The sequence below is a fragment of the Pan troglodytes genome, chromosome 3, assembly GCF_028858775.2.
Source record: "Pan troglodytes isolate AG18354 chromosome 3, NHGRI_mPanTro3-v2.0_pri, whole genome shotgun sequence".
Lineage (NCBI taxonomy): Eukaryota > Metazoa > Chordata > Mammalia > Primates > Hominidae > Pan > Pan troglodytes.
The window spans coordinates 99,423,401-99,436,193 of NC_072401.2; the positions used below are offsets into that span (position 1 = coordinate 99,423,401).

At 37.8% G+C, this 12,793-nt stretch overlaps 1 protein-coding gene across 7 annotated transcripts in view; it reads right to left on the reverse strand.

The window, feature by feature from the left end:
• Positions 1 to 12,793, reverse strand: part of STPG2 (sperm tail PG-rich repeat containing 2) — a 711,650-nt gene that overhangs the window by 545,490 nt on the left and 153,367 nt on the right. The window lies entirely within an intron of this gene.

Below are 12,793 nucleotides of genomic sequence, written 5' to 3' on the forward strand. Positions count from 1 at the left end.
CTGATAAAGCTCAGAAAAAATTATCCAGCTCTTCACATGATTAAATACTAAAATGAAGAAAGAAAAATGAAAAATGACTTCTCTAGTTCTTCCATTTAAAAGTATACAGCTAGCTTGTCTAAAAAATTTTGTACCGTCTTTTTAAATGTATGTAAATCAATGTGTTTTTTCCAACAAATAGGCTTTAGGAAATAGTTTACATATGTTAATTGTAAGAAATTAAGCTTTTAACTAGATACTTTATAACAGATAAGAATTAATTCAGTAAGTTCTGAGGTTGAGTTTTTTATTTTCTTAGTCATATAAATAAATATTAAGAAGTACTATTTTTTCATCATCAAATATTTTAATTACGTTGTAAAGTACCTTTTATACTAAAAAATAAAGTTAGATTCAAATCTTCTGCTTCATACATACCTAAACTATTTTTCTTTGTCTGAAAGAATTACTCCTTGATTTACTAATTGAATAATTGGCTTATAAATTAGATGTATAATGAAGTTCTATCATTATATCCTGTCATTTCTATCTTTATAATATTTCCAAATCCAACCACTTCTCTCCACCTCTACAACTACTACTCTGATCAAAGCCACTACCATCTCTTACCTGAATTATTGTAAAAGTCCCCTAACTGTCCCCTGCTCCCATCCTTGTCCATCTTCAGTCTACTGACATAGCAGCCAGTGAAGCAGCTGTTCCACAATCCGAGTCAGATTGTATCACTCCGCTTCTCAAACCCACCCAGTGGTTGCCAATCTCAGAACACAAGTCAAATCCTTAATATGGTCTGAATGTCACACACACACACACACACACACACACACACACACACACACACACACACACATTACCTCTCTAACCTCATCTCCTACTACCGTCTCCCCTCATTCACTTTGCTACATATCTTCCTCAAACAGATCAGGCATATATCTGCTTCAGGACCTTGGCATTTGGCAGTCTGTCTGCTTCAAATGTTCTCTTCAGATTACGCCTTCATTATAATCAGGTCACTACACAATGTCACCTTCTCAATGAGTCATTTCCAGGCCACCTAATCTAAAATTTCATTACCACCTCCAAACAATTTATGTCCCCTTCTCTGCTTTTTTTAACCTTATTATTTATTACTATCCAAAATAAAATTTTCTGCTATATTCTAAGCTCCAGAAAGGCCAAGTCATTTTCTTTTTCTGTTTGGCTCACTACTATATCTCTAGAGTATAGAAGAGTACCTGAAACACAGTAGGGTTCAGTTAATATTTGCAAGAAGAATGGATGGGTACATGAATTGAATCCTACATTTTCACTGACTACATTATGAATTTGATGATGGGTTCCTATTGAAAATAATGTGGCTCCAAATAAGTGCATTAGCCATTTCTAATTCTTATATTTTGTTTTTTGATATGGGGTCTCACTCTGTTACCCAGGCTGGAGTGCAGTGGTCCAATCTCATCTCACTGCAACCTCCACCTCCCGTGCTCAAGCAGTCCTCCACCCCAGCCTCCTGAGTAGCTGGAACCACAGGCATGCGCCACCAGGCCCGGCTAACTTTTGTTTTTTTGGTAGAGATGGGTTTTTGCCATGTTGATCTTGGGTTCCCCAGACTGGTCTTGAACCGAGCTCAAGCAATCTGCCCGCCTTGGCCTCCCAAAGTTCTGGGATTACAGGCGTGAGCCACTGCGCCTGGCCAGCCATTTCTAATTATGATAAAATATGTAAATCCTATGTATTTTTTTAAACTGATAATAATTTGAAAAAAAAAATTAGGAGAAACTAAAAATTTATGAGAAACTAATACAGAAGTATCTTTTATTTTAAATAGGTTAGATTCTAAAAAGTTATCCAAAAGTGCATGACACCTTGGCTTAAATGAGCAGATTCTTGCCATTATTTGCTGGCTGGTAGAAAAGAGGCACTTCAGCAATGATATGTAAGATTTTTTTTATCTATCAACTTGTAGTAAGTTAAGTTCAGAAGAAAAGAAACTTCTACACAATTCTGTGGCTATATAAACCTGCAAAATATGCAATAAATATAGAAATATGGGGAGCATAAATTCAAATACATAGCGTTAGCCTATTTTCTGAAGCTATACAGATATGCCGTATTCTTCTTCTCCCTATACAGTACTCCTTCCTTATCCAGAAGGGATAGGTTCCAAGTCTCCCAGTGAATGCCTGAAACTGAGGATAGTATGAAACCCTATATACACTATGTTTTTTTCTATACATATATATCTATGATAAAGTTTAACATATTTTAGACACAGAAAGATTAATAACAATAATTAATAATAAAATAGAACAATTATAATAAATGTTGTTCACAATTTCACAGAAGATTCATACTTACTGCAGATCTTAGCAACCTCAACATGTAATTTTTTTCTTTCCTTATTGTCAATAACTTTCACCTTTCCAAAGGAAGCACTTTACAACTTCTCTTTGGCATATCCAACTTGCTAGCATCACTATTCTTGCACTTTGGAGCCATTATTAGTTAAAATAAGGGTTCTTTGAACACAAGCACTGGGATACCCCAACAGTCAATCTGATAACCAAAACAGCTACTAAGTGACTAATGGGCTTCACCTACCAGGTGGGACAAAGCAAGAAGTTGAGAGATTTCATCACACTACACAGAATGGCATGCAATTTTAAACCAAATTGTTTACTTCTGGAATTTTCCATTTAATATTTTCAGACTGTGGTTCATCACAAGTAACTAAAACCACAGGAGGTGAAGGTGCAGATAAAGGGACAGTGCTATATAGGCCAACATGGTCAAAACAATCAGCTACTAACAAACCAGAATTACTTTTCTACTATTTTCAACAGTTGTGTAAGTGGTCACTACTAGGGGTCATAGGGAAAAGATTACATGTGAATTATAAATGAATATACTTCAACTTAAGAAGAATTTTTTGCATAAAGGGACAAATGAAATCTTGAATCCTTCAAGAAATACTTCCTTTTTCTTTTCTTCTGCTTTTTTGTAAAGATCCTAATGTTATTGAACTTTCCTTCACTAAAATAACATAGAACAATCAAATGAGGTCCTTGCTTCTAAAAAGCTAGGTTTCGGATGTAATAAGCCACTTAGAAATAAGCTCCAAAATAAGTCTGTGACAACTGACCACTAAAGGGCAGGCTTCCACTTATGACATTATAAAGAAGGAAAAAACACTTTGAGGAGACCAACCCTCAAAGTTGAAAATGCTGTGATGTTCATCCTGTTTTCCAAATTGTGACCAAAAGACAACCTGCATTAATATCAACCTATTAAATACATAGCCCCCCAGTTCTCATCTTAGACCTAATGAATCAGAATCTTGTTGAGTATGGGAATCTACTTTTTAATAAGCCCCACAGATGATTCTCAAGCACAGTAAAGAACCACAGACTGGCACAAAATGCATCACTACCATAGCATCTTTTAGTAATCACATCTATTCTAAGGAAAAAGACCCAGACCTTGAAAGTATACTGCCGTGGAAACAAAGCTTAGAATTTATTGAAACAGGTTATTTATGGCATCTTTTCATCTGTAACCTAACAAAAAATGATTTTCTTTCTTTAAAAACTGAAGTATAATCTTCCATTTGATCACATTATGTGCAGGGATTGGAAAACTGGGGAAAAAACGTACAGTTTAAACTTCATTCCTATACCATCATCAGTAATGATTATTACTATCATTTTTTTCTTCCAATAGGTTTTTGGGAAACAGATGTTATTTGGTTACATGAGTAAATTCTTTAGTGGTGATTTCTGAGATTTTGGAGCACCCATCACCCAGGCAGTGTACACTCTACCCAAAGTGTATTCTTTTATCCCTCACCTCCATCCCACCCTTTCTCTTGAGTCCCCAAAGCCCATTGTATCATTCTTATGCCTTTGAGTCCTCATAGCTTAGCTCCCACTTATGAGTGAGACTGGGTTTCCATTCCTGGGTTACTTCACTTAGATTAATGGTCTCCAATTCCACCCAGGTTGCTGTGAATACCATTATTTCGTTCCTTTTTATGGCTGAGTAGTATTCCATGGTGTATATATACACACATATATATACATACACACACACACACACACACACACATATATATACACACATATACATATATATGTGTGTATATATGTGTGTGTGTATATATGTATATGTGTGTGTGTGTGTATATATATACACCATGGAATACTACTCAGTGTGTGTGTGTGTGTGTGTGTGTGTGTGTGTGTGTATGTATATATATATATATGTGTGTGTGTGTATATATATATATATGTATATATACCACATTTTCTTTATCCACTCATTGATGGGCATTTGGGCTCCTTCCATACTTTTGCAATTGCAAATTGTGCTGCTATAAACATGTGTGTGCAAGTATCTTTTTCGTACAGTGACTGATTTTCCTCTGGGTAGATACCCAGTAGTGGGATTGCTGGATCAAATGGTAGATCTACTTTTAGTTTTTTAAGGAATTTCCACACTGTTTTCCATAGTGGTTTTAATAGTTTACATTCCCACCAAACAGTGGAAAACTGTTCCCTTTTCACCACATCCATGCCAACATCTAATTTTTAAAAATTTTTTTATTATGGCCATTCTTGCAGGAGAAAGGTGGTGTCACATTGTGATTTTTATTTGCATTTCCCCAACAATTATTGATGTTCAGCATTTTTTCATATGTTTGTTGGCCCTTTGTATATCTTCTTTTGAGAATTGTCTATTCATGTCCTTTGCCCACTTTTTATGAAATTGTTTGTTTTCTTTCTTGCTGATTAGAGTTTCTTATAAATTCTGAATATTAGTCCTTTCTCAGATGTATAGATTGTGAAGATTTTCTCCCACTCTATGGGTTGTCTGTTTACCCTGCTGATTATTACTTTTGCCGTGCAGAAGCTTTTTAGTTTAATTAAATCCCATCCATTTATCTTTGTTTCTGTTGCTTTTGCTATTGGGTTCTTGGTCATGAAGTCTTTGCCTAGGCTAACGTCTAGAAGGGTTTTTCCAATGTTATCTTCTAGAATTTTTAGGGTTTCAAGAATTAGATTTAAGTCTTTGATGAATCTTGAGCTGATTTTTGTATACAGTGAGAGATGAGGATCCAGTTTCATTCATTCACATGTGGCTGGCCAATTAACCCAGCACCATTTGTTGAATAGGGTGTCCTTTCACCACTTTATGTTTTTGTTTGCTTTGTCAAAGATCAGTTGACTGTAAGTTTTTGGGTTTATTTCTAGCTTCTCTATTCTGTTCCATTGGTCTGTGTGCCTATTTCTGTATCAGTACCATGCTGTTTTGGTGACTATAGCCTTGTAGTATAGTTTCAAGTCGAGTAATGTAATGCCTTCAGATTTGTTCTTTTTGCTTAGTCTTTCTTTGGCTATGTGGGTCTTTTTTGGTTCCGTATGAATTTTAGGATTGTTTTTCCTAGTTCTGTGAAGAATTATGGTGGTATTTTAATGAGAATTGCATTGAATCTGTAGATTGCTTTGGCAATATGATCATTTTTACAAGATTGATTCTACCCATCCAAGAGCATGGGATGTGTTTCCATTTATTTGTGCCATCTATGATTTCTTTCAGCAGTGTAGTTTTCCTTTGAGAGGTCTTTCACCTCCTTAGTTAAGTATATACCTAAGTATTTTTTAAGCTATTGTAAAAGGGTTGAGTCTTGATTTGATTCTCAGCTTAATCACTGTTGGTATAAGCAGACCTACTGATTTGTGTACAGTAATTTTGTATCCTGAAACTTTGCTGAATTCATTTACCAATTCTAGGAGCTTTTTGGATGAATCTTTCAGGTCTTCAGGTATATGATAATGTCATCGGCAAATAGCAATAGTTTGACAACTTCCTCTTTAACAGTTTGGATACCCTTTATTTCTTTCTCTTGTCTGATTGCTCTGGCTAGGATTTCCAGTACTATGTTGAGTAGAAGTGATGAAAGTGGGCATCCTGGTCTTGCTCCAGTTCTCAGGAAGAATGCTTTCAACTTTTTTCTGTTTACTATAATGTTGCCTGTGGGTTTATCATAGATGACTTTTATTACCTTAAGGTGTGTCCCTTCTATGCCGATTTTGCTGAGGGTTTAATCCTAAAGGAATGCTGGATTTTGTCAAATGCTTTTTCTGTGTCTATTGAAATGATCAAGTGATTTTTAATTCTATTTATGTAGTATATCACATTTATTGACTTGCAGATGTCAAACCATCCCTGCATCCCTGGTATGAAACCCACTTGATCATAGTGGATTATCTTTTCTATATGCTGTTGGATTCTGTTAGGTGGTATTTTGTTGAGGATTTTTGCATCTGTGTTCATCAGGGATATTGGTCTTTAGTTTTCTTTTCTTTTCTTTTTTTTATTTTTTGTTATGTCCTTTCCTGGTTTTAGCATTAGGGTGATACTGGCTTCATAGAATAATTGTTGGAGGATTCCCTCTCTATCTTGTGGGATAGTATCAATAGGATTGGTACCAATTCTTCTTTGAACGTCTGACAGAACTCAGCTGTGAATCTATCTGGTCTTGGACTTTTTATTGTTGGTAGCTTTTTAATTACCATTTCAATCTTGCTGCTTGTTATTGGTCTGTTCAGAGTTTCTCTTTCTTCCTGGTTTAATCTAAAAGGGTCACCTATTTCCAGGAATTTATCCATCTCCTCTAGGTCTTCTAGTTTATGTGCGTAAAGGTGTTCAAAATAGCCTTGAATGATCTTTTGTATTTCTGTGGTATCAGTTTTAATAGTTCCTGTTTCATTTCTAATTAAGCTTATTTGGATCTTCTCTCTTCATTTCTTCATTAATCTCACTAATGATCTATTAATTTTATTTATCTTTTCAAATAACCAGTTTTTTCTTTCATTTATCTTTTGTATTGTTTTGTTGTTGTTGTTGTTTCAATTCATTTAGTTCTGCCCTGATTTTTGTTACTTCTTTTCTTCTACTTCTATATTACACAGGTTTGAGAGGTTGTATCATTCTTACCATTCAGTTCAAAGAATTTTTTAATTTCCAACTTTATTTCATTGTTAACCCAACGTTCACTCAGGAGCAGGTTATTTAATTTCCATGTATTTGCATGGTTTTGAGGGATCCCTTTGTAACTGATTTCCAATTTTATTCCACTGTGGTCTGAGAGAATACTTGCAATATTTTCATTTTGTTTTAATTTGTTGAGACTTGTTTTGTGGCCTATCATATGGCCTACCTTGGAGAATGTTTCATGCGTTGATGAATAGAATGTATATTCTGCAGTTGTTGGGTAGAATGCTCCGTAAATATCTGTTAAGTCCATTCGTTGTAGGGTATAGTTTAAGTCTATTGCCTCCCCTATCCCCTAGGGATGTGGCTTCCTGAGACCTGAGCTGCAGTGATTATTGTTTCTCTTCCAGATCTAGCCACCCGGCAGAGATACTGAACTCCAGGCTGGTACAGGGGAGTATCTGCAAAGCGATGTGACCCATCTTCAGGTCTCTCAGCCATGAATACCAGCACCTACTCTGGTGGAGGTAGCAGGGGAGTGAAGTGGACTCTGTAAGGGTCCTTGATTGTATTTTTGTTAAGTGTACTGGTTTTGTGTTGGTTGGCCCCAAGCTATGAGGTGGCACTTTCAAGAGCACATCAGCTGCAGTTGCATAGGGAGGATCAGGCAGTGGATGCAGCCATAGAGCTCCCAAGAGATTATGTCCTTTGTCTTCAGCTACAAGGGCAGGTAGAGAAAGATCATCAGGTTGGGGCAGAGTTAGGTGTGTCTGAGCTCAGCCTCTCCTTGGGTAGGACTTGCTGTGGCTGCTGTGAGATAATAGGGATGTGGTTCCCAGGCCAATGGAGTTATGTTCCCAGAGGGATTATGGTTGTCTTTGCTGCATCACACAGGTCACCAGGAAAGTGGCAGAGAGCCGGCATCCACAGGTCTCACCCTACTCCCCCATGCTGCCTGCACCCCGAAAGGCCAGTCTCACTCCCACCATTGCCCCCTCACCCCCCCCACCCCCTGCAATAGCACTGAGTTTATTTCCAGGAAGCCAGTGAACAGGGATGAGAACTTGCCCAAGGCTACAAGCCTCCCAGCTGAGAAAGCAAGCTGACTCACAGTTCCTTGGCTGTCCCACAAAGCCTGCAGTGGCAATCACCTCCTTCAATGTGTCTGTGAATTCTCATGGCTTTCACGGTATGTTTCTGTGATAGTTCTTGGAGGAAAAGTATACAATGTGGGTCTCCCCACACGGCTCTGTCTGTCCAAGTGGAAGCTGCAAGTTAGTCCTGCCTCCTATCCACCATTTTCCTTTTGGGTTGTCTTTTTTAAGTCAGGTTACATTTTAAAAAGATAAATTGATAGGAAACTAAGATGGCTGACTAGACACAGCCAAGAGGAACATCTGCCACTGAGAAACCAGGACATTGGGAAGAGACTAGCACACCCTGAGTAGATGTTCAAAGGGAAGGCACTAAAAATGAACAGATAGAGAATACAGATGTTGAGCTAAAGTGGGAGGAAGCTGGGAACCCTGCATGGGGTTACCACACACCAGGACTCATTTCTGGTCCCCAGTGACTCCTAGAAAACAGAAATGAGGCCAGTCAACTGAACCCACCAGATATGGTTTTGCTGTGTCCCCACCCAAATCTCATGTTGAACTGTAAACCCCACATGTTGAAGGAAGCCATGGTGGGAGGTAACTGGATAATGGAGGCAGATTTCTTTCTCTACAATGAGAACTACAAAACCCTGCTGAAACAAATCAGAGATGACACAAACAGACAAAAAAAATTCCATGCTCTGAGATAGTAAGAATCAATATTGTTAAAATAGCCATACTGCCCAAAGCAATTTATAGATTCAGTACTATTCCTATTAAACTACCAATGACATTCTTCATAGAATTAGAAAAAAGAAAGCTATTTTAAAATTTATATTGAACCAAAAAAGAGACTGAATTGTCAGAGTAATTCTAAGCAAAAAGAACAAAGCTGGAGACATCACACTACCTGACTTCAAACTATACTACAAGGCTACAGTAACCAAAACAGCACGGTACTGGTACAGAAGCAGACACATAGACCAATAGAGCAGAATAGAGAGCCCAGAAAGAATGCTACACACCTACTACCATCTGAACCATCTGATCTTCAACAAAGTCAACACAAACAAGCAATGGTGAAAGAACTCCTTGTTTAATAGATGATTATAGGATAACTAGCCACACGCAGAGGATTGAAACTGGATCCCTTCCTTAAACTGGATCCCTTTCTTGCACCAAATCAACTCAAGATGGATTAAAGACTTAACTGTGAAATCTAAAACTATAAAATTCCTGAAAGATAACTCAGGAAATACCCTTTTGGACATAGGACTTGGCAAAGATTTCATGACAAAGACGCCAAAACCAATTGCAACAAAAACAAAGATTAATAAATAGGACCTAATTAAACTAAAGAGCTCTGTGCAGCAAAAGAAACTATTAACAGAGTAAACAGACAACCTATTGAATGAGAGAAAAATTTGGAAACTATGTATCTGACAAAGATCTAATATCCACAATCTATAAGGAACCTACCTAAACAAATTAACAAGCAAAGAACAAACAACCCCTTTTGCCTACTTTAAAAAGTAGGCAAAAGACATGAACAGACATTTTTCAAAAGAAAACATACAATGCAGCCAACAAGTATATGAAAAAAATGCTCAACATCACTAATCATTAGAGAAATGCAAATAAAAATGACAATCAGGTACCATTTCACTCTGGTCAGGATGGCTATTACTAAAAAGTCAAAAAATAACAGATGCAGGCAAGGTGGCAGAGAAAAAGGAATGCTTATACACTGCTGGTGGGAATGTAAATTAGTTCAGCCATTGCTGGAAAGCAGTTTGGCAATTTCTCAAAGAACTTAAAACAAAATTATCATTTGACCAAGCAATCCCATTACTGGGTATCTATTCAAAGGAATATAAATCATTCTACCATGAAGACACATGCATGCATATGATCATTGCAGCACTATACACAATAGCAAAGGCATGGAATCAATCTGAATGCCCATCAGTAGTGGACTGGATGTATTAGTCCATTCTCACATTGCTATAATGAAATTCTTGAGTAATTTATAAGAAAAGAGACTTAATTGGCTCACAGTTCTGCAGGCTATACAGGAAGCATAGCACCAGCATCTGCTTTTAAGGAGGACTCTGGAAGCCTACAATTATGGCAGAAGGCAAAGGGGGAGTAGGCACTTTACATGGCAAACGAAAGGGGCAAAAGAGCAATGGAGAAGGTGTTACTTTTAAATGGCCAGATCTCACGAGAACTCACCCACTATCGTGAGGACAGTACCAAGGGGGTGGTGCTAAACTATTCACGAGAAATCCTTCCTTATGATTCAATCACCTCCCACCAAGTCCCACTTTCCAACATTGGAAATTACATTTCAATATGAGATTTGGGTGATAATGCATATCGAAACTATGTCACTGGACAAAGAAAATGTGGTACATATACACCATGGAATACTATGCAGCCATACAATACAAGAATAAGATCATGTCCTCTGCAGCAACATAGATGGAGCTGGAGGTCATTATCCTAAATGAACTAACACAGGAACAGAAAACCAAATACTACATGTTCTCACTTGTAAGTGAGAGGTAAACATTGAATACATATGGACACAAAAAAGGGAACAAAAGACACTGGGGTCTACTTGCATCAGATCCCTGTGAAACGCAATTTACCTATATAACGAACCTGCCCAGGTACCCCTGAACCTAAAATGAAAAATTTTTTAAAAAGATAAATCCGACTGCCTATGAAGAAGATATTAAAGAACGGAGTGCGAAAAGAAGCGGAGACACCAGTAAAAAGGCTATTTCAAAAATGCGGTCAAGAGACAATATCTTCTTTGACTAGAAAATAGTTCGGTGATGATAAAATAATAATTAGAATAATAATGAGTCATGATAGATGGTCTACAAAGGTTGTCACCAAAAATGCCTCTTATCCCTGTAATCCCATGCTTCCAATTAGAAGATGGAATCCATTTCCCTCGCCTTGAATCTGACTGGCACAGTGAAAATTATGTAGCACCAATTCTGAGCCTAGGCCTTAACATGCATATGTTCCACATTTGCACTCTCAGAGCCCAGAGCATCCTTACAAGTAGTCTAACTACCTAGACAAAAAATGAGGCCCAGCCAACTCCCAGTTGTTACAGCCAACCCCTCTGAGGTGTCATACATGTAAATATCTTGGATATTCCAGCCCCAGCACCAAATGAATGCAGCCAAATGAGTCACCCCAGCTGATACAACATGGACTAGAAATACTACATGCATCAGAAAAACTACCTAAGCCCAGTGAACCCAGAGAAGCATTCTACTGAGAAGGTTAACTCCAGTAAGTTTGGAATCAGCATGAGCCATTTTCCTAAAGTACCTAAAAGGCACTGATCCCTGGTCAAAATATGAAACTACTAATTAATATTATTGTTTTGTAAGTATGGGTCCTATGAGTTTTGGAGTGGTTTGCATCAGCTTGTGAGCACTGCTAATCAATAACAGTGACAGTGATTATTTGTACCTGGTCTCAGTGAGACCCATGGAGGGCTCTACTGTTGGTGCTAGTTAGGTAATAATATACCTAAATGTCCAGCAAAGTGTAAAAAACCCTGGCAAGACTCCATTTTGTGCTCCCTGATTCTGTGGTGTTCCATGCACATGTCAGTGGTTCCTGATCCAAGACAGAAAGCATGTCCTGTTATGGCCTTAGAGAGGGGAGAAAAAGTTCACGCTGGCCTCTCTGAAACCCTACGGTCTTTGACTATAAAGAATATTCTTAACTTTAGTGCTCTTTCTATTTGTATTTTTTTTCTGTAATAAACTATAGATTTAAGCATTGTCATTTTGCTTTAGTAATCGAACCCTGTCTGACATTATTGGGGCAATCATGGAAAATAACAATTTGTTTTAAGGCACTACATTTTGGAGTGACTGGCTATGCAGAAACAAATAACTGAAACAATATTTACCAAGAACATAGTATTTGCCAGGCACATTTCAATTCACAGATTTTTAAAAACTGTGCCACAAAGAAATTATTTCAAAAACAACATAGCTTGCAAGTGGTTGGGACAGATAGTATTGGTTTCTAGTACAAACCTAGTTACCAACTTCCCTTTTCCTAGCCATCTTTCACATAGAGGTGACTATGACACACTCCTGGCTAATGAATGTAAGCAATTATCAGATAGAGAAAAGAGAAACCAGGGCAAGGCCAGGCGCGGTGGCTCATGCCTGTAATCCCAGCAGTTTGGGAGGCCGAGGTGGGCAGATCATTTGAGGTCAGGAACTGGAGACCAGCCTAGCCAACATGGCAAAACCCCATCTCTACTAAAAATACAAAAATTAGCCGTGGTGGCATGGGCTTGTAATTCCAGTTACTCGGGCGGCTGAGGCATGAGAATCGCTTGAACCCAGGAGGCAGAGGTGGTAGTGAGCTGAGATCATGCCACTACTCTCCAGCCTAAGTGACGGAGTGAGACTCTGTCTCAAAAAACAAAAAAGAAACCAGGGCAAGGTTGGGAGAAAAACTAATTTAATTTTGAAATGTTAGTTTTGTAGTTCCTGTAAACCAAGGGGCAGGTGTCATATAGACAATAATTCATGGAGGTCTGGAGCTCAGTGGAGAGGTCAGGGCTGTAAATACACATTGGAAGTGATCTGTATATTTGGAAGTGATTATTGTATATACATGGCATCTGAGGCCATGAAATTAAATGTGGTGTC